Source organism: Aulostomus chinensis, chromosome 11, assembly GCF_037954235.1.
Source record: "Aulostomus chinensis isolate RoL2024-O1b breed Wild chromosome 11, RoL_Achi_v1.0, whole genome shotgun sequence".
Classification (NCBI taxonomy): Eukaryota; Metazoa; Chordata; class Actinopteri; order Syngnathiformes; family Aulostomidae; genus Aulostomus; species Aulostomus chinensis.
In genome coordinates this window covers 3,276,715-3,300,737 of record NC_141330.1, presented here as the reverse complement: position 1 = coordinate 3,300,737, position 24,023 = coordinate 3,276,715, and the positions used below count along the sequence as shown (strand labels likewise).

Sequence of the window (24,023 nt, the reverse complement as noted above, 5' to 3'; positions counted from 1 at the left end):
GTGGAGTCACCTGGATCCACCTCAGTCTGACCCAAACTGGCCTCGGTGTTCAGCACTGGTTCTGCAGGTCCTGATGCTGATGAACAGCGTCAAGTCACAGAGGGGTGGTGCCACGTCTGAAACACACCAGGAGGAGAAATTTACAGCTCTATACAGCTGTCGAATTTCCTTTAACAGTCAATTTAATTCTACCTTCCTACACCACAACTTCTTAAAGGACAAAAGAGACGCCTAGTCGAGCGTTCATCTGGCTTCTTACGGTGGCTATGATTGAGAAAGCGGGTTTTAATGCGTGCAGATCTCAGAATGAGACCTGATTATCATGGAACCAAAACTGCCAACACTGATGTTGTGCGATTCAGGTGTGAGGGATCGACACTGTCTTACATAACACACTTGTCTTGCTCGCACTTGTCAGTTTATTAAAAACACCATCAGGCCTAATCACGACGTATTTGTGTTAATTAACGGCATCATGCACCGTTTCACAGAGACGCAATGAGAGTTGGTAGCTGTCAGACGCCGTACGGCTGTATTCTTCTCCAGCCATCGCAGCTCCAGAGAGGGACTGAAGCGCCACCTCAACGACATTTTTAAGGTAAACCTTTATTTTTTTGTTGCTGGAGGAACCCCCCCCCCCACACACACACACACACACACACACACAAAACAAATCCTGTTGCCTGAATGTCATGTGATAAGATGGCTTCCTCCTCCAGCAGCACTGGTGCACCACTTCAGTCGACATGTTGTTTTTCCATCTTAACTGGGTCACTGATAAATCATCTGGGATTCCAGTTTTTTTTTTTTTATAATCAATCCAACTATATTCTAAATTAGCATCACTGCTACCAGCTAGTGCTGCTAGCTGGTGAAAAAGTCACAGTGATTATTGTGAATGATATTGAGATATAATAAATAAATGACATAATGAGTCTCTTTGCTCTGATAACTCTGAAACGTGTATATAAAGTAACTATTTTTAATAAGTCAAATGAGGTACAAACATTTCTGGGATATTTGCGCAGTGGTTTTGTGCTTATTTAACTGAACAAACCGACATTGCAAGTCAATTGTGCAGCCTTAATACCATCTGCAGTATCCAAGCATCAGTAATTCTAATTACTCTGGAAAGCACCGCTCTGCTCTCTTACTGGTGGAACTGAAAAGTAAATTTTGGATGCTACTCTTTAATGAGGCTTTTATGAGTCTTATGATTGAGCAGCTGTAATTTGGTCATTCCTTATTGGATCATTATAGTATTAAAACAACACTGTGCTCTTGTAAAATAAGCATGATATCAATCATTGCGCTATTTTTAAAACCAATGTTGTTTTGTAATTCGAGCACATCTCGTGAAGGATTTCAGGGATTACTGATGTTCTTATGTGAAGATACAATTTTTTTTTTCTGTCGTTTAAACACAGGGTTAGAATTGATTTGTATTTTTAATTGAACTCAATATCATCTCCAGCAGACCAAGAGTGAAGCAGCTCAGTCAAAGCATTCAATAATAAACACAAATACATGGATATACGTTCTACTGAGTGAGGCACAGAGAGAGCGAGGAGACAGACGTCAGTACCAGTGCGTCCTCCCTCTGCTGCTGCTGCCAGTCACTGCCTGCAGGCGTCGGTTTGTTCCTCACTTCACCGCCGGCTCAACCGGCACGTTCACCTGCAACAGCCGCGGACAAACACCAGATTCTCCTTCTCACTGGAGATGACGTAACCTCCGCTTCCTGGCCTGGTTCTCCATCCCTGCCTCTCGGCTCCGACTCTGATACGAGATGGATTTAGGGAGCCATTTAATTCTAATCTTTTATTCAATCTTATTGCACTCTTTAGAGCTTCTGTCTGGTTTCCTTCAGATGAATCCTTCAGATTCAAATTGACTGCGGCAGAGCTGATCCAAGATTATGTAGGATTTGGACGGTTAAATGACGGTTCAACTCAAGTTTTTATTACCAAGGACAAACACATCCTACACCCACCATCTTGGTTTAAGCTTATTACTCAAGTACGATTATTATTATGTTCATCGAAGCGAAGTAAAATCTGGTCAACTGGACGTAAGTTTATCTTGAAGACGTTTCACCTCTCATCCGAGAGGCTTCTTCAGTTCTAGTGAAGAGTGTGGAAACTCCAGCTTATAAACCTATGTGTGGGAGTGGTCAGTGCTATTGTGGTGGAAACGACCCTCCCGAGACTCACCTGGCCTCTCCAAACGACAGTCGTTGTGCGGTGTCAGGGAGTTTCAGGGGTGGTCGTTGGGGGGTTTCACCGACCACTCAGATGCTAATGGGCTGTGCTGGCATCAGCCGTTCCACATGGGTCTTTCAGCTGAACTCTTTGGGGAAGCTTTGAAAGGACTTGGTTGTAAATAGGTGAAAGGAAATGTCGCAGTCCACCTCCTCTGTTCAAAGATGGTTTCTCTATCCTGACGTGGATGGCTTCTTTAACTCCTCTTTCAAACCATCTGTCCTCTCTGTCGAGAATTTGGACATGGTCGTCCTGGAAGGAGTGGCTTTCCTCCTTGAGGTGGAGGAAAACCGCTGAGTCCTGTCCTCCAGAGTTGGCTCTTCTATGTTGGGCCATGCGCTTGTTGAGGGGCTGTTTGGTTTCCCCTATGTAGAGATCCGTGCAGGCCTCACTGCATCTGACAGCGTATACCAGATTGCTTTTCTGGCTGTGAGGGGTGGGATCTTTGGGGTGAACCAGTCTTTGTCTCAGAGTGTTGTCTGGTTTAAAAGACACAGGGATGCGGTGCTTATTATAGATTCTCCTTAATTTCTCAGAAACCCCTGCCACATAGGGGATCACTATGTTTTTTCTCCTGCCTTCTTCATCTTCCCTCCTCCTGGAGCTCTCCTCCTTTCTGGACCTGGAAGAGGATTTTACAAAGGTCCAGTCTGGGAAGCCACAAGTTTTAAGTGCTCTTTTCAGATGCTGCTGTTCTTTTTTCCGGCCTTGGACGCTGGTGGGGATGGTCTCCGCTCGGTGTTGCAGCGTCCTGATGACACCTAACTTGTGCTCCAGAGGATGGTGAGAGTCAAAAAGCAAGTATTGGTCAGTGTGGGTGGGTTTCCGATCTACGATGACCTGGATGAATGAGAACCTACACAGACATTATTATTATGTATTCTGGTTGAGATTTCTCGTTGGTGACAGAGTGACTCACAAAGCGAAGGACAATGACAGTGACATCAATGCTCAAGTCAAACAGAGCGGCGAGCTCAGAAGTCCCCTCCAACTAGGTCTCCAGGGGGTGATTCATGCGGCGGAGGGAGGACACAATGCTACAACAACTCCTTGAATTGTCATGTCAAAACATAGCCAAGACACTGGCGCCCTATGGAATTGGCGGCCATGCCCTGGTATACACTACAAGACACGAACGCACCTCCCAGGGCACAGCGTGCTTCACGCCGTCGTTAAAGAGAACGGAGCTCCAGGGTTTGTCCAAAAAACCAAATCCCCCATGATGATGCTAGCTGATTTACTTCTTACTTGATGAAAATAAATCTTTATATTACCTCTGGTATTGTACGACGCGCCGCTGCATTAGAAGTGATTATCTTGACAGGTATAAACTAACCCTGAATCTGATGGCAGGTGCAATAAAAGCTGCCTCTGCTTTCTTCAGTCCAGATGTATTTGCGACTCTTCAGCTTCATTTTTTTTGTCTTTGTTAGGAGTTAATTTCATTCTCTCTGTTATGATTTTAATCCCATTCCCTGGACACTCTTGCTGAGAGAAGGGTACACCGTCATATAATCACATACAAGATGGAGGTAACATGCTCAGGTGCCAGGGAAGGGGGCCGGATCGATGCGGTGCCCTTGAACACGCTGCCAGAGCGCACCATGAAAACCAGGTACAAGACTCACAGTTGTTCCTCAACTGAATTTGGAGGGATTATTGCATCAAATTAGCATCTGGTGCCACAGATAGAGATAATAGTGTTGGGTCCCGTTTAAAACACGAGGACGTACTCAGCCTTCAGCAGAGTTGTGCTGCAGCCAAAGTTTAATGTGTGGATTAGAAGTCGGGATGCAGGTGTGTGTTATAAAACACGCAATGAGCCACGTCAGCCGCCTGGTGATTAGGTTGAGGACTTAGACACCAAATGTACTCGACTCACACTCTGAGGTTCCAATTTAATCTCCCTCATAACAAATCTAACAATGTAAGTTCACCGCTTTCCTTCACCACAACTGCAGCCGCCAGCGACTGTGCGACACTCATCCTCACACCGCCCTGTCAGGCAGTGACAGCTACCTCAGCACCATGGCCATCCAGGTATGTGAAGGTATTGCACAGGAAGTAAGAGTGTTCGGATCATACATTTCTCAAACGAAGCAACAATCCACTATGATACGAAAGAGATCCACTGACTCATTTTCTTTTGAAATATTACAGTAATAAAACAAATTCTTGTCACAGCGAAACATATAAACTCTCCCCAGAAACCAAGCAAGAATCTCAATAAATGAACGCCTGAAGTGGGCGAACGGTGAATGAATGCGTTCTTTTATTTTTTTTTTGATAGTTGGCATTCACTTTAACCGTACCAGTCACACTCGACAGTACACACATCTCTTAAAACCGCACACACTCGCCAGCTGAGCTATTCCTTTAGATGACTTTGCTACTTGTGTGACACATTAAAAAAAGCCCAGATGCTCAGGCCCAGCAGTGTAATTTAGGCCAGGTAGGGAGTCAATTTAGGCCTGCTGTGCCGGCGGGCCCGCGCAACACTGGCGGAAATCCAGAGTTACACATTTATTATTTGTTATCTTTCATTTCACCAGGCTTCGTCCTCTCCTCTGCTGCCTGGTGTGTCCATCTGGGACACCCTAATCGGGAGCGAGAACAGGGAAGACTTTTGTAGACAAACATTTGCGCTGCTGCTCTACATGTCAGATGCAAACCAAGCAGCATCAGGATGCGTTCCAGGAGTCCTATACGCGGACTCCATGCAGTTAGGGCTTCTCATTCAGGCCCGCTGGAGCTCTATGGCAACGTGATCCTGACCCCGATAAGCAGCTAGAATCTACATGGATGCTTAGATAATACCACGACTCATTTATACATCCCTATTTAGGATTTGCATAAACCCACAAAGCATGAAATTGAGATGTACTCTGAATTCAAGGATTGGGAGAGTGAACTAAATCAGGACAACAGTGCTACCGACAGAAATGAGTTTCACCACAGAGAGTACACGATGTGGTCGCAATCATTTACAGTTACAGCATGAAGGCTACGTGTCTGTTGTTGTTACACAAGAGATTTTAAGCCAGATTAAAGTTACACACACCAGTGGTCCATCAAATGGAGGTAATACTGCAATCCTCCATCCTCCAGTAGCAGAGAGGAGGACGCTGTGTTTGATTCGTTGACCACACTGTTATGGAATTGATTAAATGTTGAATTCAGTGAAATTGTACCCATTCCTCTTTCCTTGAGGCTGCTAAAGTGATTGCCAGGAGTAAAACTCAGCAAAGTCACAGGGGACAGGTTCACTGCAACGTTCTTCATCACCATCAGCACAGCAGAGTTACCAGAGAGTCGGAGATGAGTCAGCAGAACTGGGCTGAGGGGTGTTAGCCAGTAAAACCTTCCCCGCACGGCCATGATCTACAGGGCCCTGCAGGGGTTCAGACCAAGGCTGTTCAACTGGTGACCCCTGGTCCAACACTGGACTGCCATTTAGTTCCGTTTGAAAATCCGAGTGAATTTCGTAAGAAGGTTTCATTTGCACAGAATGTCCAGGTGATCCAACTTCATGTTCCACACATTCTGGTATGGCAGGTGATGACTTCTGGCTCCGGATCTTGAGGAGTTGTTCGTTTCCAGGAGCCGTTCAAAAGAACAGCGGTCGGCTCCGTCAGCTCCGACGCGCCGGTAGACGGACCTCCAGGCCTCCTCTGCTCACCGTGTGTGAAGGATGTGATGCAGCTAAAGAAGTCAATGTTTACAAGCGCCGCCATACCAGAAATGTCAGAATTGGCCAAATCATTTGCAACATGGCCGATATGATGCGGTGAGTTACTCCAAATGTTTTAACTTTTGACGCTTAGAGAAATTCTTGGCGAAAAGGGGGGGGGGGGGGGGGGAATTATTCTGATTTATGGCTCTACTACTTTTGCAATGAAATAATCATTCTGAAAATGAGGAGTGTAGAAAATTACAGCTCACACAGATGTCCCTGATCAACAGAGTACAACAGGCCTGGTTTAGCCTCTCGACCCCAACAAGTAAAGTTACACCTCCAAAGTCCAACGCTCTAAAAATTCAATCAACCCAATCTTCAGTGTAAGCAAGCGCTGCTGTTTGAACTGGCGAGCCGGGACAACTTGACCCAGCTCTAATGCATATTTCAAAAAGCCAGAAATGAATCAACTCTGAATAAATATACTCCGTCCCAGCTTATCAACTTTATCCATGACAAACGTTTGGATGCCATACTCTTACTGCGAGCCTCATCAAAGTAATCCAATCTCGGGGTATGTGACCGGTAATCCATCCTAAAGAATCTTTAGGGAGGCACAAAGTGGGTAATGGCTTAATAAGATCAAGCCTGAGGTCAGAGTCTTTACTGTAGTCTCCTGCAAACCGGATCACACATCCTGGCATGCTAACAGGGAAGAGAACAGCAGAAATTTCTAAACATTTGACCCAAAGCCATATGGCAGAATATTTAGTCTGAATGGATGCACAGAAACCACGTGCAGCGACTTTAATATGCAAGCGCAGCAAGATTGAGTGTGTTAACTGTTCGCCCGTTCTCTCACTCTCCCACCTTCCATTTCTGTCGGTCTCGCCCTCCACACACACACACACACACACACACTTTCACACATTTACGTGAGACCTACAGTAACGCCTGGAGTGCAGCTTTTCACACATTTCTGATCCTACTAAGGGATGAACCCAGACCGGTGTGTGTGTGTGTGTGTGTGTGTGTGTGTGTGTGTGTGTGTGTGTGTGTGTGTGTGTGTGTGTGTGTGTGTGTGTCAGTGTGTGTGTGTGTGTGACCTGTCATCTAAATGCCGCTCAGCTAATTGAACACTATTCTAGGAGCAGCTAATGCTGTGTCCATTTAAAATGGGTCTTCTAGAGATTTCATAGACACGGGGGTCTCAAGAGTGATGGATTAAAATAAGGCTAAAGAGCTGTAAACATGGCAAGTGGGAGCACATCCCTTTTCTGACCTGGGATTTATTTATGTTCTGAGTAAGGAGCAGAACATAAACCGAAAACTAAACTGAAAAACACCTCTGGTGTAGATTAAGATCCTGCAGCCGAGGTCATGGATCTGCAGGCCTGAAACGCTCAACGAACTAATTTGATAAATGATGACCTGCTGTTGGCGCAAGAGGACCGAGGGAGGCACCAACGTTCACCGAGACCACCAATGCCCGAAATTCCCCATCCAGGGGAAGTCCAGACGTGTGAGCAGTCAGGGGATCGTCAGTAATTCACCGTCCAGTCGCCGGACATCTGCACCAACTCGCCACGGCCCCACCTCCTACGTGATCTGTACTATCAGAAAACGCTCACGTTCGTGTCTTTCGTTCCAAGAGCCGGACTGTCACGAAGATAAAGAGCAAAAGAGGAGATGAACAGTGAGAAGAAAGATGTCTTTGGGAATATTTCTTTTCTCGGGTAGCTTTTAGTGATAATATTGACAGCTGCAATTACGCGGAACCTTTCATACAAAAAGATGCAGCTCAAGTGTTTTACAGGAGAAACTGAAAATAAAAGAACACAACAGAATTAAATATTTGAAATAACAAAGGCAGTCTTGAGATTAAAAAAAAAACTCAAAAGAAGGGGAAATGTTTTTGAAAAAATATCAAAATCAGTTTCGTAAAAAACAAAAACAAATAAAAAGCCATTCATAAGGAGAAGTCAAATTCTTGATCACGGCAAAATTATGAACCTTGTTTTACAACTGACATTTGGGGTTAAGAAGCAGTTGGGTCCAAATGTATCTTAATTAGTAAAAAAGAAAATCAAACAAACAACAACAAGGCCTTCAAGAACAGAAGCTAAAATAACTCAACACCTTAAAGCCACAAAGCTCGACTCAAATGCAAACTGACAAAGAGACGAGTTAAAGGGAGGAGCTGAAACTGCATGGCTACAGGACCAAAGCGCCGCTGGTCGAAGGTGACAGCAGGAGCAGAGGACCGAGCGACCGATAAGACACAGGCAATCACATGACAAGGGGGAGGGGAAGCATAGAGACAGGATGTAAGACAAACCAATACACGAAGAGAGAGTGATTCCAAAGCAAATGGAGAACCAATCAGAAGAGGGGAGTTCACAACGCAAGTCTGAATGTGTCAGAACCATCAGGTACAAATGAGCCTATAGAGGGTGGAACCACAGTCGAGCAGAGGCGAGAAATCCCTGGAACAGACCACGCCTCCTCCAGAAGTCACCAGCCAAAGCCAATTAGTGTGATGAGACACTGGAACGCCATTGATTAGCATCACAGCGTTCTCTCAGTGAAAAGGTTGCTACTTTATTTAACTTGCCATTGATTACTTGTACCCTTGGACACACTTGACTTTGCTCCCCCGCTATGGAATACAGCAGCTTAATCAATTGATGATCTCCAGATGCCTCACTGGAGCAGGATGCAGGACACTCATTGATATTCACTTCAAACGCTTCTCTAAACCAATCAGACCGCCTTGAGGGAAGTTACTGATATTTGATGAGTTACAAATCATGTGACACTTGCGGGCGACCCTGCGTGCTTCGGAACGCTACAGTAGGAGTCCAACATTTGTAGCTAGCATGAGCCTTTTCTGCTTGACTACTTTAGCAAATGAGATACTAATGTGACCCAGAGCTCTCGGGGGCTGTTCTTCATGCCCTGCCTCCCAGTGGGGGTGACCAGCATGGGTGATACCTCCAAAAGGGAAAGAGAACATTTCTCAGCCAGCTTGTGGTAAAGTTGATGGTCCCTTACATGTGGGACGTGTGAATCGTTCTCTCTCCTGAATGCTATATTAAGGTTAAAAACGTATTTTTACATTGGAGGGTCTTATGAAGCAGTGGAGACCTGCGACATCCTGCCTCAGTACTGACAGCGACACATGAAACCACTATTCAGAGTAATCTGAACAAGTGTCAGCACAGACGCTGAGATGCTGAACATTCTTGGTTGATTTGAGTTTCTCTCCATCTTAACCAGCTCATGCAAAGTGGGCGAGTGCAGCTTCAAACGGCCAGTATTGGAAACAAATAAAGGTGCAGATTAATTGTTCGTGCATAAGCAGCCCGGCATTTAGCTTCCTTCCATCAAATATGCTCAGTCTGGCGTGTCAACATAGTTTGTGTGAGTTGTAAAGCAAGTTTCTCCCTCTCTCTGCTTCCTAACTCCCACCAGGCTCCTCATTCCTGCCTCTGCCCATCACAAAGCTCATCTGTTACATTTGAAGAGTTCCTCTCCTCTGACTTCACCTGTCAAATGAGGTGCAAAACCCTGACATCATCCTCCCGCTAACATGCTCCTTGACAGCTCCAACATTCTTTAGCATATCATGCTAACATCGCACTTTAGCGCTTAATTTGCGCGACTGGATGGTGTTGTTACAGATGCAGGATGTAATTAGGAATATGTTCAGTAGGTGACGCTAATGACTCATAAAACAACACATTTAATATTTGTTTATGCCAAGCGCTGTCATTAATCCCATCACATCAATAGAAAGCATTTAGCTTTGCTAATTAAAGCTATAGTCCCACAGTGTATGGATTCAGTTCCTACACTAGCGGGAGGACGTATACTGAGCACGTGCACCAGAGATTTACACCAGGCTGCTACTTCCTATTAGCCCTTTGCTAACGTGAATAATGAGACATAATCAAATCGAATGGTGCTTCTCTGCTTTCCACGAACTCTAGGACCGAATGGATGAAATTCTGAGAGTGAAATGAATCATTGTGTGTTGTGTGACGTTCAGAATGATTTATCCACCATTGTGCTGAAACTCTAAGGACAGAGCAGGCTGTTAGCCTTTAGGGTTAGCATGAATGTGGATAAAGAATCTGAACATAGGGCCTTTCAGGACTTTCCAAACTATTTCAAACCAAATGGATCAAATTATTTTTCCATCATTTTACAGCCGCAACAACACCGGCACAGTAAGACTGGGGGGCGGCAAATGTTCCACACTACAGCATTTTAATTGATGAAGACACCATAAAATGTAGCAACAAGTAAAACTCTAAATGTTACTTTAAGTTATTTACATTTTGCCACAGTTTGCGTTAAAATATGTTTAGCTGTGTGGGTTTGGTTAAATATATGGAGGTTTCCATCTAACTTTCGGCTGGGGGGGTGGGGGGGGGGTGGGGGTTTCTGCATCCCTCTCCAGATATTTAGATCAGCATTTAATTTTGAAAAACAAAATTTTGGAAGTAGCAAACAAAACAGACGGCAAATAGTTGCAACAAATACGGGTCAGTGTCGTTATTAGAGGGAACCAGAGGGAGACTGAAGCAGAATGAGGTCAGATAGAACTGCTTTTTAGAGGCCACTCTGCCAAGCCAGTGGAAATACAGACCCGACCCACATGCCAAATCTCTGCCTCCACGTCATGCCAGCATAAACAGCAGCGTCATGGCCGCTGACAGGACAGGACGGCTTCCACAGCGCTGTCAGGATCATACCTGTTTGGAATTACATACTAAACAGAGTGACAAGCGTGACGGAGGGGTTATACCGTGTCCAAGCGTGTATTAAAGCTTGTTACAAGGACCCGGGATGTGTGGCACACGGCTCCCAGGATCCGATTCTCAGGGTGGTTTTAGAGTTGACACCACAACAGTCCCAATTATTATGTCTTTATTAGCATCAGTGCTAACTCTCCTCGATTAAAGGGATTTGGACTTTTAGGATTCTCCTCATGTTCACTTGGTTGTCAACAGCTATTTACAACATTCCTGTGACTTTATTGGCAGAATGTAAGCGTAAAGTTACGATTGTGACATCCGCCAAATGAGATAAATGGAAAGAAAAAATAAACAGGATGTAGAATTCCTCAGGGTACATTTTAGATACGGGTGGATATGCGTGACTTTGATTTAGATTTGGCCAAAAGTAGAGAAACTCAGCGTGGCTGGATGGCTCATCATAGACCGTCATCGAAAATGAGCTTACATTCAATTTAGACACAAAAAAATCATTCACTTCAACAGTCAGCTACAAGAAAGGGACATGGAATAAGAATTCATGTCCGTCAGAGTAGCAGCAGAGACATTTTATATCAAATCTGGATCTTTATGAGATCGCCTATACGTTCATGGGACACATTAACAGAGTAAACGTCATTCTGGTTTTTATAAAGCTGTTAATGGACAGACGAGGAGGCCTGAAAGCTTTTGACCCCCTTTTATGATGTCATTTAATATTACAGCCTGGTTGATGGGATTTTCAAGGCCAATACACATTTCTATATTTGGATATACAAAACTGATAATGACATATCAGCCAATATTCAATTTTTTGATGCTGGCAGATGTATCCCAATACAAATAACAAATCATTCGCCCAGCACAAGCTGCTAGCAATGCACGAGGGAGGGGTTTGCTTCCTCCCAAGTCTGTCTGACAGAGAGCCTTGGCGGTAGAAGGTTTTATCCAAGCCTGGATCACAATGGGTTTTTAAACCTCCCTGCCAGAAATCCTTCAGGGCAAATTTCTCCTTTGTGTATCTGGCAGAAGACCTCACCGCAACTTGGTCAGGTAGAGAGCCTCAAAGCTAAGCTTTGACTTTGAGCTGCAGAGCGCCCTCTGGTGCACAGAGACTGCAACAATCACAGTGATTGATTTCTTTGAAGAATATATATATATATATATATATAGAGAGAGAGAGAGAGAGAGAGAGAGAGAGAGAGAGAGAGAGAGAGAGAGAGAGAGAGATAAAAGCATGGGTGGCCTCATCACAACCTCATGTTTTCAGAGCTTTTGTGAACATGCCTGTGTTAAAACAACCCAGGCATTATCAGCTGACTCATGTCACATGACTTAGTGGAAATGCCGGTAGCCAGGAAGATGTTTTTATTTTTTCTGAATGTTGCATTCAGGAAAGTTGATTAAGTAGATATTAGATGTTCACCTTGTTGTAGAGAATTCTTGCCCTGTTTAAAAAGAGGAATATTCTTTTTTTGTACTATTTTATTTCTGTAAAAAAAAAAATTGGTCTGTATTTAACATTATTTTATATATACTTGTTGTAAAAAAAAACCCCTGTATGGGTCATGTGATTTGCCTGGAAGTGTAACAACTTAATCTCATACTAATTGAAGGACAGGAAAGTATCCGTTTCACTAATAAATACCACAAAAACGTTGAACTTGGAATCAAAGACGCTCCAGAGGCAGATATCAGCTGATCACTCTGCCAGCTCCAGAAATCTGTCCAGCTCTGTTTGACACGTGAGGTTGAACTTGATGGTGCATATTTGAGGCTCACTGGCTGACGAGGAGTTGGACTCAGATGGGGGGGGGGGGGTGTCTCAAAGTCTGCAGACGACTGTAACTGGAGGTGCCTGTAAGAACAGCCCATAGACCGCCATTTTCCTCTCACTGCTGCCATAGCAACCTGATTTTAAAAAAAAAATAAAAAAGCCGCCCGACCTGATGTTAATATAATTTGACAGGCAAGAATGTGCATGTTGTGTGGGTGTTTTACTGAGAGTATGTACAGTGTGTGAGCGTGTGTGTGTGTGTGTGTGTGTGTGTGTGTGTGTGTGTGTGTGTTCATGTGCTTGGCAACAGTCTGTGTACTTCAGCGTGCAGGCAAGCCTGTGTTTGTATATAAAGCTCATTAACTCCTCAATATGCCGTTGTTATGCTTCTTAGCTGAGACTTAAACCAAAATCAGAGTGGAGCCAGGCCTTGGTCCCCACACACACCCACTAGGTTGTAAGGTTGGTGCATACTTCAATTTATCTCCGCTTTCACAGGAAACCCTCATCGCTGCAATCTGGAACATCTTCAAATAGTATGAGAGAATTCCGATCAGCCCCAAAGCACAAAATTATCCTAATTTATCTGCGGGGGGCTTGGCAGAGTGGTTGATCAATACTCATCCCCAATCCCATCTCAATTTGAACCTCTAATTAGGGAGGACGAGCCATGCATCATCACACATGGAGCTCAGCTTACGCTAGCCCTGAGCTGACGGGCTTCTGCACGAGGCCTCAACTTCGTGTCTCAAATAAGAAGTTGTGAATTGCTACGGATGGAAATTAGCTTGCACGGACATGTGGTGCATCTTTTTTGTTGTTGTTGTTCCTTTTCTTCCCCCTGTTTCTCCTCAATGTGCTGCTGGAGGGATGACGTAGTTTTACAGGCCGACTCACCGGTTGGCGCCGGCGTCAGTTCCCTCAGCCAGAGGCCAGCGAGGTCTGACATCTGACTCCAGACGATCGTTTCTCGTGATTCTTATAGGTTTTGTTCTGCAAGATAAACTTCACGAAAGAACAAAGCCTAAATAACTTCTCTCTTTTATTTGTTTTAAATCATTCGAAGTACTAAACGAACACTAAGCTGTGACTGACTGACTTGACTTCCATGTCACCATGACAGGCTTCATCTGTTTTCATCACCACAGACATTTAATGTCTGTGATAGGATTTATGGTCTCATTTAGCAGCTTGTTAGCAAACATTTCTTTTTAAACGACATAGAAATGGTTTAAAAGTGTGGTGTTTACTGACGTATTTTATGCCACAAAACAAAAACAAACAAAAAATCTTAGGCTTTTGGGAATCTTCAGGCAGGGAAGTGGCGGATGTTCAACAATCCTGACTGACCTGTGAATACCACAGATGTCCACACATCCACACCAAGCTGGATGTAACCCAGGGAATCAAACTGGCAACCTCTGTGTTGGTTGCAATACTACACTCTTCATACATCTTTCCTCCGTGTTTTAGATGAACGCATTTCGTCCCCGACATAAATACATTTATTGGACAAAATGAATTACCCTCATATTTCTGATTCGTCCGACGGCGACATACCCAATCACATGCAGCATCAGCAGGTCAAGACCAGCACATTCATGAATATAATCAGAGTTCTGTGCTCGTGGGGCACGGCGGCAACCGCAGGAAGAGAAGTTCTGAACGGCTCAGCAAGAGTTACAGGCACACAACTGCATCATCAGCAGAGGAAACCATCTCATTCATAAATAGACATAAATATTTGACACAGAGTAATGATCTTTCATTCCAGCCCAGAACTTTGCTGCCACAGAGATTATTTATCATCTGAATTGCCATGAAAACCCACCAGACACCCAGCTGCCCAAAAAGTCTGACTTCCCCAGCAAGAAAAATCTGTTTATCTGCGCTGTTACAGTGACAAAGAAAGAACTGATTTCAGGTTCATGCGATCGAAACGGCAATCAGACTGTATCATACTTTGGCGCAGAAACAGTTGGGGTCCCCTCTGACCTCTCCAGAGGACGTTGGCCACACAAAGCCCTTTACTCCAAAAACCCATGACGTCTTTTTCCTCAAGCTATGCCAATTGTTAATTACCCAGCTGTCTCTGCATCACTGCTGTGTCCGGTTCTGTCCCCGTCCTGTCCTCTCCTGTTCCCTGATCAAGCTGCAATTTAGTAAATTAAAAGGTGATCAAGGAGATTAGAGTAACTGCCGACTGTCACATCCCATTAGCAATGCTAACACCAAAATAGCCTCTCAGACAGAATAAAGAGTCATTTATTGAATGGTCCCAGTGGCTGTGAAGGACCTGTCAACCAGTGTTTCGGGATCAGAGACTCTCCTGCCCTGATCTTAAAGCTCTCTTCTTTTGTCAGTTTGTCACGTCTTACCGCTACACACAAATTGTGTCGCAATTATTTTGCATCCCTGATGCTGTAAAATTACTTTTGAAAATGACGGTTCGTCAAAACCTGAAAAAGAACGTAACATGTGAGGTTGTTTTTCCCCCCCCGCGTATAAGGGCATGATGGATAAAGGGAAAGAATGTGTTTCCGTGTTATTTTCAAGCGATTTTAAGCAAACTCTCGGTAGGGTGCCAGAAAGGAAACGCACATTTGGTTTGTTTCCGTCTGCTGGTTGGGATGTGAGTGGAACAGGCCAGAGCAGAACAACAGTCTTCCAGCTAGAGGAGGCGAGAGGTCCTGTGTGATTCCTTTCAGTGGGGAAGCTGTAACGAGGAGGACGCCTGCGGCAGGAACAGCCTGGCAGTCGTGAGCTCATTTGAAATATTTAGCTCACATTTTGCACACTTAACTTCAATCAAGTCTAAAACCTTTAATGCAAATCATCTTTTTTCCCCCTCCCTTCAAATTTTGTCCTCTCCACCCACCGTGTAGTGCTGATGCACCCCCGTCCACTGTGCTAAACTAACACTAACACTAACTCTGTGTGTGTCTGATCCCCCCGATCACGCTCAGAGGAACGTCTCCTTCTTCCCGTCTGGTTCTGAGGAAGATGGACGATAAGCGCAGTTTCCAAAAAGCCGGCATGTTCTTGTAACATCAGCAGGGGTCATTTTCACCACTCGCACCGACGACCCACCTCATTTTCCTCTTTCGGCCACCCTTATTTCCTCTAGTTTGAATACCACTTACTGCCCCAGAATGAGGTAGTCAGCCTGTACATAATCCTGTTATTTCAGCGTGCGACGGACGCTAGCCTGCTTCATGACATAGCTGAGACTCAGGCTGCTCAAAATGAGTTTCTTCATCCGTTCAGTCATTATGGAGACCACTGCAGGGCTGCGGGTCCATCCCTAATGGCTTTGGCCGAGAGGCTGGGTACACACTGGACGGAATAACCCGTTCGACAATATTTGAACATATAAAGATATACAATCGCTCTTCTCCCAGTGAGCGCAGCATCTGAGTCATGTATTGTAATCCAGATGATTGTAATTCACCTTCACCTGTGTGGCACCTAATTAGATCAGTCCGCTGAGTTTAGGGAGATGGAAAAGCTCTACGCCACATTTTAGAACTTTTTTTTAATCAATCTGACATGCTGACTAGAGCGATATTAGGCAGACTTGAAAATATATGGGTTGAATTACTGGGATACTTCTTCCATCTTCCTCTTCCTCATCTATTATCTAACCGTCTTTGGTAATCCATCTGAATTTTTTCCTTTTTTTTTTTTTCCATATTTGCTGTATTGAGACTGGAGTGTTCTCCCTTTTTAAAATAGAGCATCAGATTGGATTCCAGCAGGAGTTAATCAGAAATACTGCACGGTGCTCAACGATGACATGCTTTAGAAGCAGGCAGGAAAAATAACCATCAGCCTCCAGAAGAAACCTGGCGAATTAGACAGAAACTGGAACAAGTGCAACCAGCCGCTCCGGTGAGAAATTGCTGCTTTGATTCTTCAAAAGTGACGTCAGCTTCACATTCATAATCTCGTGGTCAAGTTATGCCTACTGCTCAAGATCTGTTAGTCCTAATCCACCAACCTGCAGCGAATCCCGACTCTTGCCAGGATGGTTTCCCTCAGCGGGGGCAAGAATTATGAATCGTCTATGCCAAAATTGGACAGATGTGAACACAGCTGGCTCAACCGGCCAGAGTTGAATCCCAGGTCAGCTACAAGAGACAACAACAAGCATGGCTTAGCATGACAGATCTGCTCGGAATTATTTGACAGACTCTCTGCTTGAAATTATTTGACAGACCCCCTGCTGAGGTCTATCTGGCCCCTAAAGTGTCACAGCACAGCCAGTGGTGAGTGGCTGGGAGCCTGCAGCTGGAGCTCACCCTCTGATTCCTCTCTGCTGCATTACAGCTACACACACACACACACACACACACACACACACACACACCTCCTGTCTCGTGATAACACAAGTAGTCCATGAATAAAGGTGAGAATAAATGTTCCGCTTTTGAACAGAAATAAACAGTGTTTCAGACTCTTATTTGAATTATGCTGGTGTGGGTGTGTGTGTGTGTGTGTGTGTGTGTGTGTGTGTGTGTGTGTGTGTGTGTGTGTGTGTGTGTGTGTGTGTGCACGTGTGTGTGTGTGGAGACAGTTCGCAGCAAAGTGAGGAAAGATATTATAAAAACAGCATAAATGTTGACCGGAAAAAGCAGAAGAAGAAGGGAAAAAAAAACAACTTTCAAGTTGTCAGATGGGCTCTGTAAGTCAGTGGTTTGTGCAGTCACGACGCAAACTTTCCTCTCATGATTTCTACATTTAAAAAAAAAAAAAAAGTTATTTGTTCGACAAATTTCACAGTATCTAACATCACGTAGTCACATGATAGAGGTTCCTCCTTTCAGTGCTTGCTATCTCTTCTGTATAAAACGTTGGGTGAGTCCTGTGCTGCGTAAATCCTGCGACTGCTGGGGAAGGCCATGACCAATCCCTGTTCAAATTTGCTTCAATATGATTTTTTTTTCCACGTCCCCCCCCCTCCTCTCATGCCGGCACCGTCGGGTATGCAGCATTCCAACTGAGAATCCATTCCATGAGGGTAAGATTTGCCGTTGTGTAATCCCACTTCATGATAATTACCAGGAATGATTCCACAAGCTGCCTACTTGAAACCAGATAAGACAAAAATGGTTGTTTTTTTTTAAATAACATGATTGACGGTATTTTTTGCTGTCACCAAACCAGGAACGCTGATTCTCATTGGTTAATTTGATTTCTCACGAGGGTTAAAACAAAAACAAAAACAAAAAAATTATATACAGCAGTTCTGCATCTTTTAATACTAAATAAAATCAAGTGCATGATGAGTGACTTGTGGGTTGATCAGGCTCAGCTAAACCAGATTAAACTCAACGCCTTGGGGGTCACGTGGTCTGACTCTTACCTACCAGAGGGGTTTTTACAACCAAGCAAGTTCAAATTGGCCAGGCTCTCTTTCCATAAACCGGCTCGACCAACCCTAAACTCGCAATCAGAGATAGTTGGTATCACGACGGTGGACGTGATTTTCTTTGTCAATTCAAGCTTTCTGCTCCAGGCTCTGTGCGCGTCCCCATAAAAAGGGACGTTAAACACATCATGTGACTCTTTGGAAATGGATAGATGGCGTGTTGCCTGCTTTAGTCAAGAAGAACAAGTGACTACAATGGAGGGTTATGAACAACATCAAACAATTATGACAGCAGAGCAGCACAGTTGCTGCAAATGAGGCCAGAGAGGAATGCTGGCAGGAAACTGCCAATCGTGTAAATTCGTAAGTTTATATGTTTATTTTACCGCTCAGCGCTCTCTCTCTCTCTCTCTCTCTCTCTCTCTCTGTGCCTGCCACATCCAAAGCTCTTAAACTTTAAACTTGATGCACCAGGTTTAAACATTAAACTCAAGACGTACATTCAGGTCGGGCTGTGCCCCATTATAAAGGATAAGAGGAAACACTTTAGTTTTTACTTTTTAAATTTTATCGGTAGAATTTTATCTGTGATAAATACCAATAGACTACCAATTTTCTGTCTTTGTTTCAAAGTTTTGTCTTCATTAGTGGTTTTATGGCTCAAGCAGTTTGGAATAAATAATGTATTTCCTCCGCTGAGACTCTGCCGCGTTCATAGAGAGTGACGTCAGGAAGAGATGGCGGATCACTCCGGTCTCTCAATACTCTCACCCTCCGAAGAGAACCTTGCACGATTATTGCGCCAAGGTCCACCGGATTATTCAAAAATGGTGTTGCCATTTTCAAAAGAGGCCGTTAGTGAAAGGGCAGCGCTTTTCAGAGCAGATTTAAGCCGCAACTGAGAACATAACCTGCTGTGGACCAGGGTTAAATTCGCCACATCAGTTACCATGGTGACGTGGCCAGGTTAAAAGAGAGCCACCCTCACGACATTGACAACCCTGGCTGTAGCCTCAACATACCTCGCTAACCCACTAATCCTGCTCTGTATTGCACCACTCTGGTTCGGTCTGAGCTGGAGTTTGACGTTTGTTTGGCGCCACGGGTACTGGGAGTGACGTGTTACAGCAATCCAGAACGTATCAGGCAGTCACGTCGTGATGTAACACGTTCCTCACAACGTTTGATTGTGTTGCCAGTACTGTTTCCAGTATGCGTTATCCCCCCCTGCAATTATCCGTCTAGTGATTCATGGTGACTTGTTTTTCTATGGAAGAAAGAAAACAATTGACTCACAGTGAAAAGCTCCCGGAAGATGCCCATGGCGCCGATTTCAGTCTGGACCGGAGCAAAATTCTCCCTGTCAGGGGCGCCATAGTCCTGGCCCGAGCTTCAGTGGCGGAGTCCCTGCACAGTAAATCCACAATGAAACCAAACGACTTTGATGAGATTTTAATCCATTTTTAGAGTTGAAAACGGCACGTTTTCCACATTGCCGCCTTATTTTTACCACGTGACGCTGTCAACCAATAAGAGCTGTTACAGGAAGTATCAGTTGGTTGGTGTAGAATAATATATATATATATATATATATATATATATATATATATATATATATATATATATATATATATATATATGTGTGTGTGTATAAACTGAGTTAATACATAAATAGAGGGGGGCAACTAAATATGTGTAGGAATAAGATGATGGCAGAAATCTTTCAGAGCAGACATCCATGACTCAGAGGAATATTTCATTTCTTCTTTGGCTAAAAACAAGTTGACACCAAAAAAAAAAAAAAAAAATCAAACAGTGCAAAGATTATCCTCCACTTCACCTCTGCAATGTGGAGTTTTAAACATTCCCTCTGAATCCAGGTTCCCAGTTTGAAGTGCTGACACCTGCAGCAGGTCCGACGTGTCCCCACCACTCACCGGCTTCTTATCGGGGACAGACAGGCAGCTTCCTCACACAGCCGACTGGACCAGGCTGCGCTGCTACTTTTTAACCTGCCGCCCCTCACCAGCGCGGAGGTGTTTTCATTTGCCTCACAGGAACTCTGAATGAATTAGTCGTCACGGTGTACTACATGACTGCGTTGGTACGGCGAGCCGCAGTGACAGGAAGGGATCCGTGAGATCAGTAAACAAGGCAGGATGTTAACCGGTTAGCTCAGCGGCTCCGCTCACAGCTTTATCTCCATCAAAAGCACATTTTCCCCTTCTTCATTTGAGTCCACGACAGCGGTATTTAAAAGTCAGAACACAAACTAATTCCAGTTAACCTGTGACACAGCAAGGGTCCACCTTGGGCTGTCCCCAATGATTACAGGGTTCCAAAATTCCACAGATTTTGGCACACTAGGACATACCCTGGGGGGGGGGGGATATGAGGGAAACTCTTGTTTTCAATTAGAACTGAATGAGGTCAGTCTTGATGCTGTGGCCCCGTTTTGGGCTCCAGCTTACTGCTCATCTGCAGGCACCTGTTTTCAAATCATTCTTAGCTGAGAATAAAAACCTCGCGCTGGTTCAAACCTCCACCGCTCAATGGCCGTAGCATCGACGCTGATTCTCCCTGTTGGGACCTTTCAAACTTGTGCATTTAACCCAAGAACAGCTCTATTTGCCCGGCACACAAAGGGGGGCATTCACCCCCGTGACCCTTGACCTCAGGCACAATTGTGTATCACTCTTTTTTTTCTCCATCTTCACTCAGATACAATTCATTTTCCCTCTCTGAATTAAGGCAGCCAGAAAAGTTCCGATGCAAGCTGCCGTGATGTTCTTTACATAGAACGTAGTCAGGGGTGAGGAACACGATTTCTGACGTTGTTTGGAGAGGAAAAAAACATATTTTTCTTCAAATTACAGGTGCAGAAATACCGAAGAAATGTTAGTCAAATAGCCTGTAACCATAATAAAAAGATTGAAAATCAGTGTGGGAGATTTTTGATAAAACATTAATTGCTTTGACTAGATTATTTCTGAGCAGAGATAAAAAATAATGTAATGGCCCAATTAATAAGAATTACTGGCTGCTGCAGTCGTATCACATGCACTGACAATTCATTAAAAGGAAATGACAGATTGTTGAATTGCTACTCTGTGTTACACTGATAACGTTTTGTTTGCTTGCTTTGTAAACCGTTTGTTAATTTGCATTTTTCCCCTCTCTCTCTCTCTCTCTCTCTCTCTCTACTCAGTCTGTTTCTCTCGCTCACTCGTGCTCTCAAGCGCCTGATGAAACACACCGGCAGATTTATCCTGCTTGTGCCAGACGTCAGATTTCAGTCAGCGGTAATAAATCAATCACAGGGGATATCTGTATCAATTTGCCTTCATCCTCCCTGGATTTGTTGTGTGTTTTTAAAAGCGGCATCGCTGCTTTGCTGTGCAGCGGTGACCTCTGCTGGCACAAGCGGTTAAATACAGGACGTCCCCGTCTGATAATTTGCGAACTCGCGGCTTTGTAGCTCGAGCGGGAGTGAAACATCTGACAATTAGGAAATAGGAATTCAGTATCTTTAGCGACTCTTGGGCTACTAGACGGCCTTTGACCTCTCTGCCGCAAGACACTGGCCATTCTATCAAAAGCAGGCCGACCACAAGCCTCCCTGCTTTCGTCTGCATAAACTGTGCGAACAGTTCTTAATCCTTTATGACAGCAAGGCTGTACTTATCTTGACTTATTAAGAGGCCCGGTAACCTCAGTAAAATGACAACTTTTTTTTTTATTCTATTTTATTGTTATTTGAGGTTTAAAGTGCACATCTGATGATACAAGTACTCAAAGTCATTCATTGGAATTTAATTATTCCGTCTGTGGCCAGAATAAATTGCAGGGGAGAAGTTGTGAACGGAACCAAAGCAGTTAGAGGACTTTCGGTTTCCACGGTGACGCCTTTTTAAATGTTTATGATTGATCTTGTTAGCGTCGCTATCAGCATCGGGACCCACAGCAGCTCTAACAGTTTCAGTTATGAAGGGAGGAGTCGTGACAGTGGCGACGTTCTTTCAGGGTTCCAGCAAAATTATGTTGAGTTTAAGATTTAAATTGCTGTTCTAACAGATACTGCATGAGAGAAACACACACACATCGTTGTACCATATCCTTGTGAGGACTTTCATTGACGTAATGCATTCCCTAGCCCCACACCCTAAACCCAACCATCTCAACTTACTGCCTGACCCTAACCTTGACCCTGAACCTAACCAGAACCTGATTCTAACCTTGACCCTAAACCTAACCAGAACCTCGACCCTAAAACCAAGTCTTGACCTTCAAACGGCCCTTTGAAGATGTGAGGACCCGCTAAAATGTCCTCACGTTCCAAAAATGTCCTCACTCTGTTGGTTAAATACGTATTCTAGTCCTTGATATGTAGCAAGTCCAAGAACACACACACACACACACACACACACACGCACACACACAAAACAGAGACCTCTTCTCATAGACGGTTCAGATTGAGAGAAAACGAGAAGCGGTGACGGCCTCTTAGAGAGAACTGGAGAGCTGAACAAAGGCTGGGTTCCTGCCAAAGAGTTGACAAACCTGGCACCACCTACTGCTACATGGCTGGGGGGTGATACCAGACCCGGTTAATAATAGAGGAGGAAGTTTGCTCACCCACAACACTCATATCAGCAACACAGATCTGCTCTCCGCATCTTCTCGAGGATACAAATTTCAGTCCTCCCAGGTCACTTTAATTACTCAGAAACTTTGAGAGAATTCACGGAGAATCATAAAACATTTAGAAAAAAAAATACTGTGACAGCACATCATTAAAAACACATTTCCTGCAAAGTAGTAAATCCGTATTTAAGGGGATATTAGAGCCCACTGTTGATGCTGATTCCTGTCCTGTAGCGCCGGCATTATGACAAACTTGATGACGGTGCCAAGTAGGTCACTGGTGAGAGAGCAACCCCGAGTCACACAGCATGGCTCTTTATTCTTAGTTTAACCACCGCACGGTGGCTGCAATGGGCAACTGACAGCCTCATGAGTCTTCTCAGGCAAGTCCAAGTCAGCTGGCAAGTGTTTGGTCTCTAGTCCAAGTAGGATGGCAAGTTTTTGGTCTCTAGTCCAAGTAGGATGGCAAGTTTTTGGTCTCTAGTCCAAGTCAGCTGGCAAGTGTTTGGTCTCTAGTCCAAGTAGGATGGCAAGTTTTTGGTCTCAAGTCCAAGTCAGCTGGCAAGTGTTTGGTCTCTAGTCCAAGTAGGATGGCAAGTGTTTGGTCTCTAGTCCAAGTAGGATGGCAAGTGTTTGGTCTCTAGTCCAAGTAGGATGGCAAGTGTTTGGTCTCTAGTCCAAGTAGGATAGCAAGTGTTTGGTCTCTAGTCCAAGTAGGACGGCAAGTGTTTGGTCTCAAGTCCAAGTCAGCTCTTAAGCCTTTGGTCTCAAGTCCAAGTCAGCTCTTAAGTGTTTGGTCTCAAGTCCAAGTCAGCTGTCAAGTGTTTGGTCTCAAGTCCAAGTCAGCTGTCAAGTGTTTGGTCTCAAGTCCAAGTCAGCTCTTAAGTGTTTGGTCTCAAGTCCAAGTCAGCTGTCAAGTGTTTGGTCTCAAGTCCAAGTCAGCTGTCAAGTGTTTGGTCTCAAGTCCAAGTCAGCTGTCAAGTGTCTGGTTTCAAGTCAGCTCTACAGCGTTTGAGGAGCAAGTTCAAATCAACACTCAAGCCTCTGGTCACAAGTCTAAATCAAGTCTCAAGAGTCTTGCATGAATTGTGGTTGTCATGGCAATGGCAGCACTGGAAAGCGCTCATCTTTAAAAAGAAAAAAAAATCATTTCGTTTGCAGTTTGTGTCAAGTTGTCACATCAGGAAGTTAAGATGCTGCTGCTTCTGCCGCTCGCCGTGGTTACACGCCAGGGGATGACATTCAGCTCCTGAGCTACTTCCCCAACGCTAAAACACCGAAGACAGACCGGTGACGAGAGTTTGAGTCAAACCTCAAGTCACATATGTGTGTAACTTCATTGCAACTCCAGTCCAAGTCTCAGACTCCAGTCCTCATCTTTGAGCTCGTCCTAAATCCCTGCTCTAGCCTGTTTAAAAAAAAAAAAAAAAAAGTCTGATTACCATTTACTATTCAGCACAGCTGGTTCAAAAGAATTATAGGTTATTTTTATTAGCTTCCCCTCCTGCGTACT

General features: G+C 44.4%; 1 long non-coding RNA gene across 1 annotated transcript in view; it reads right to left on the bottom strand.

The window, feature by feature from the left end:
• Positions 1-24,023, bottom strand: part of LOC147252863 (uncharacterized) — a 38,990-nt gene continuing 14,967 nt past the window's right edge. The window contains exons 3-5 of the long non-coding RNA XR_015118482.1: positions 19,163-19,273; positions 16,496-16,625; positions 1-116 (exon numbers count right to left, since the gene is read on the bottom strand). This is a non-coding gene — a long non-coding RNA (uncharacterized LOC147252863). The remainder of the gene's footprint in view (positions 117-16,495; positions 16,626-19,162; positions 19,274-24,023) is intronic.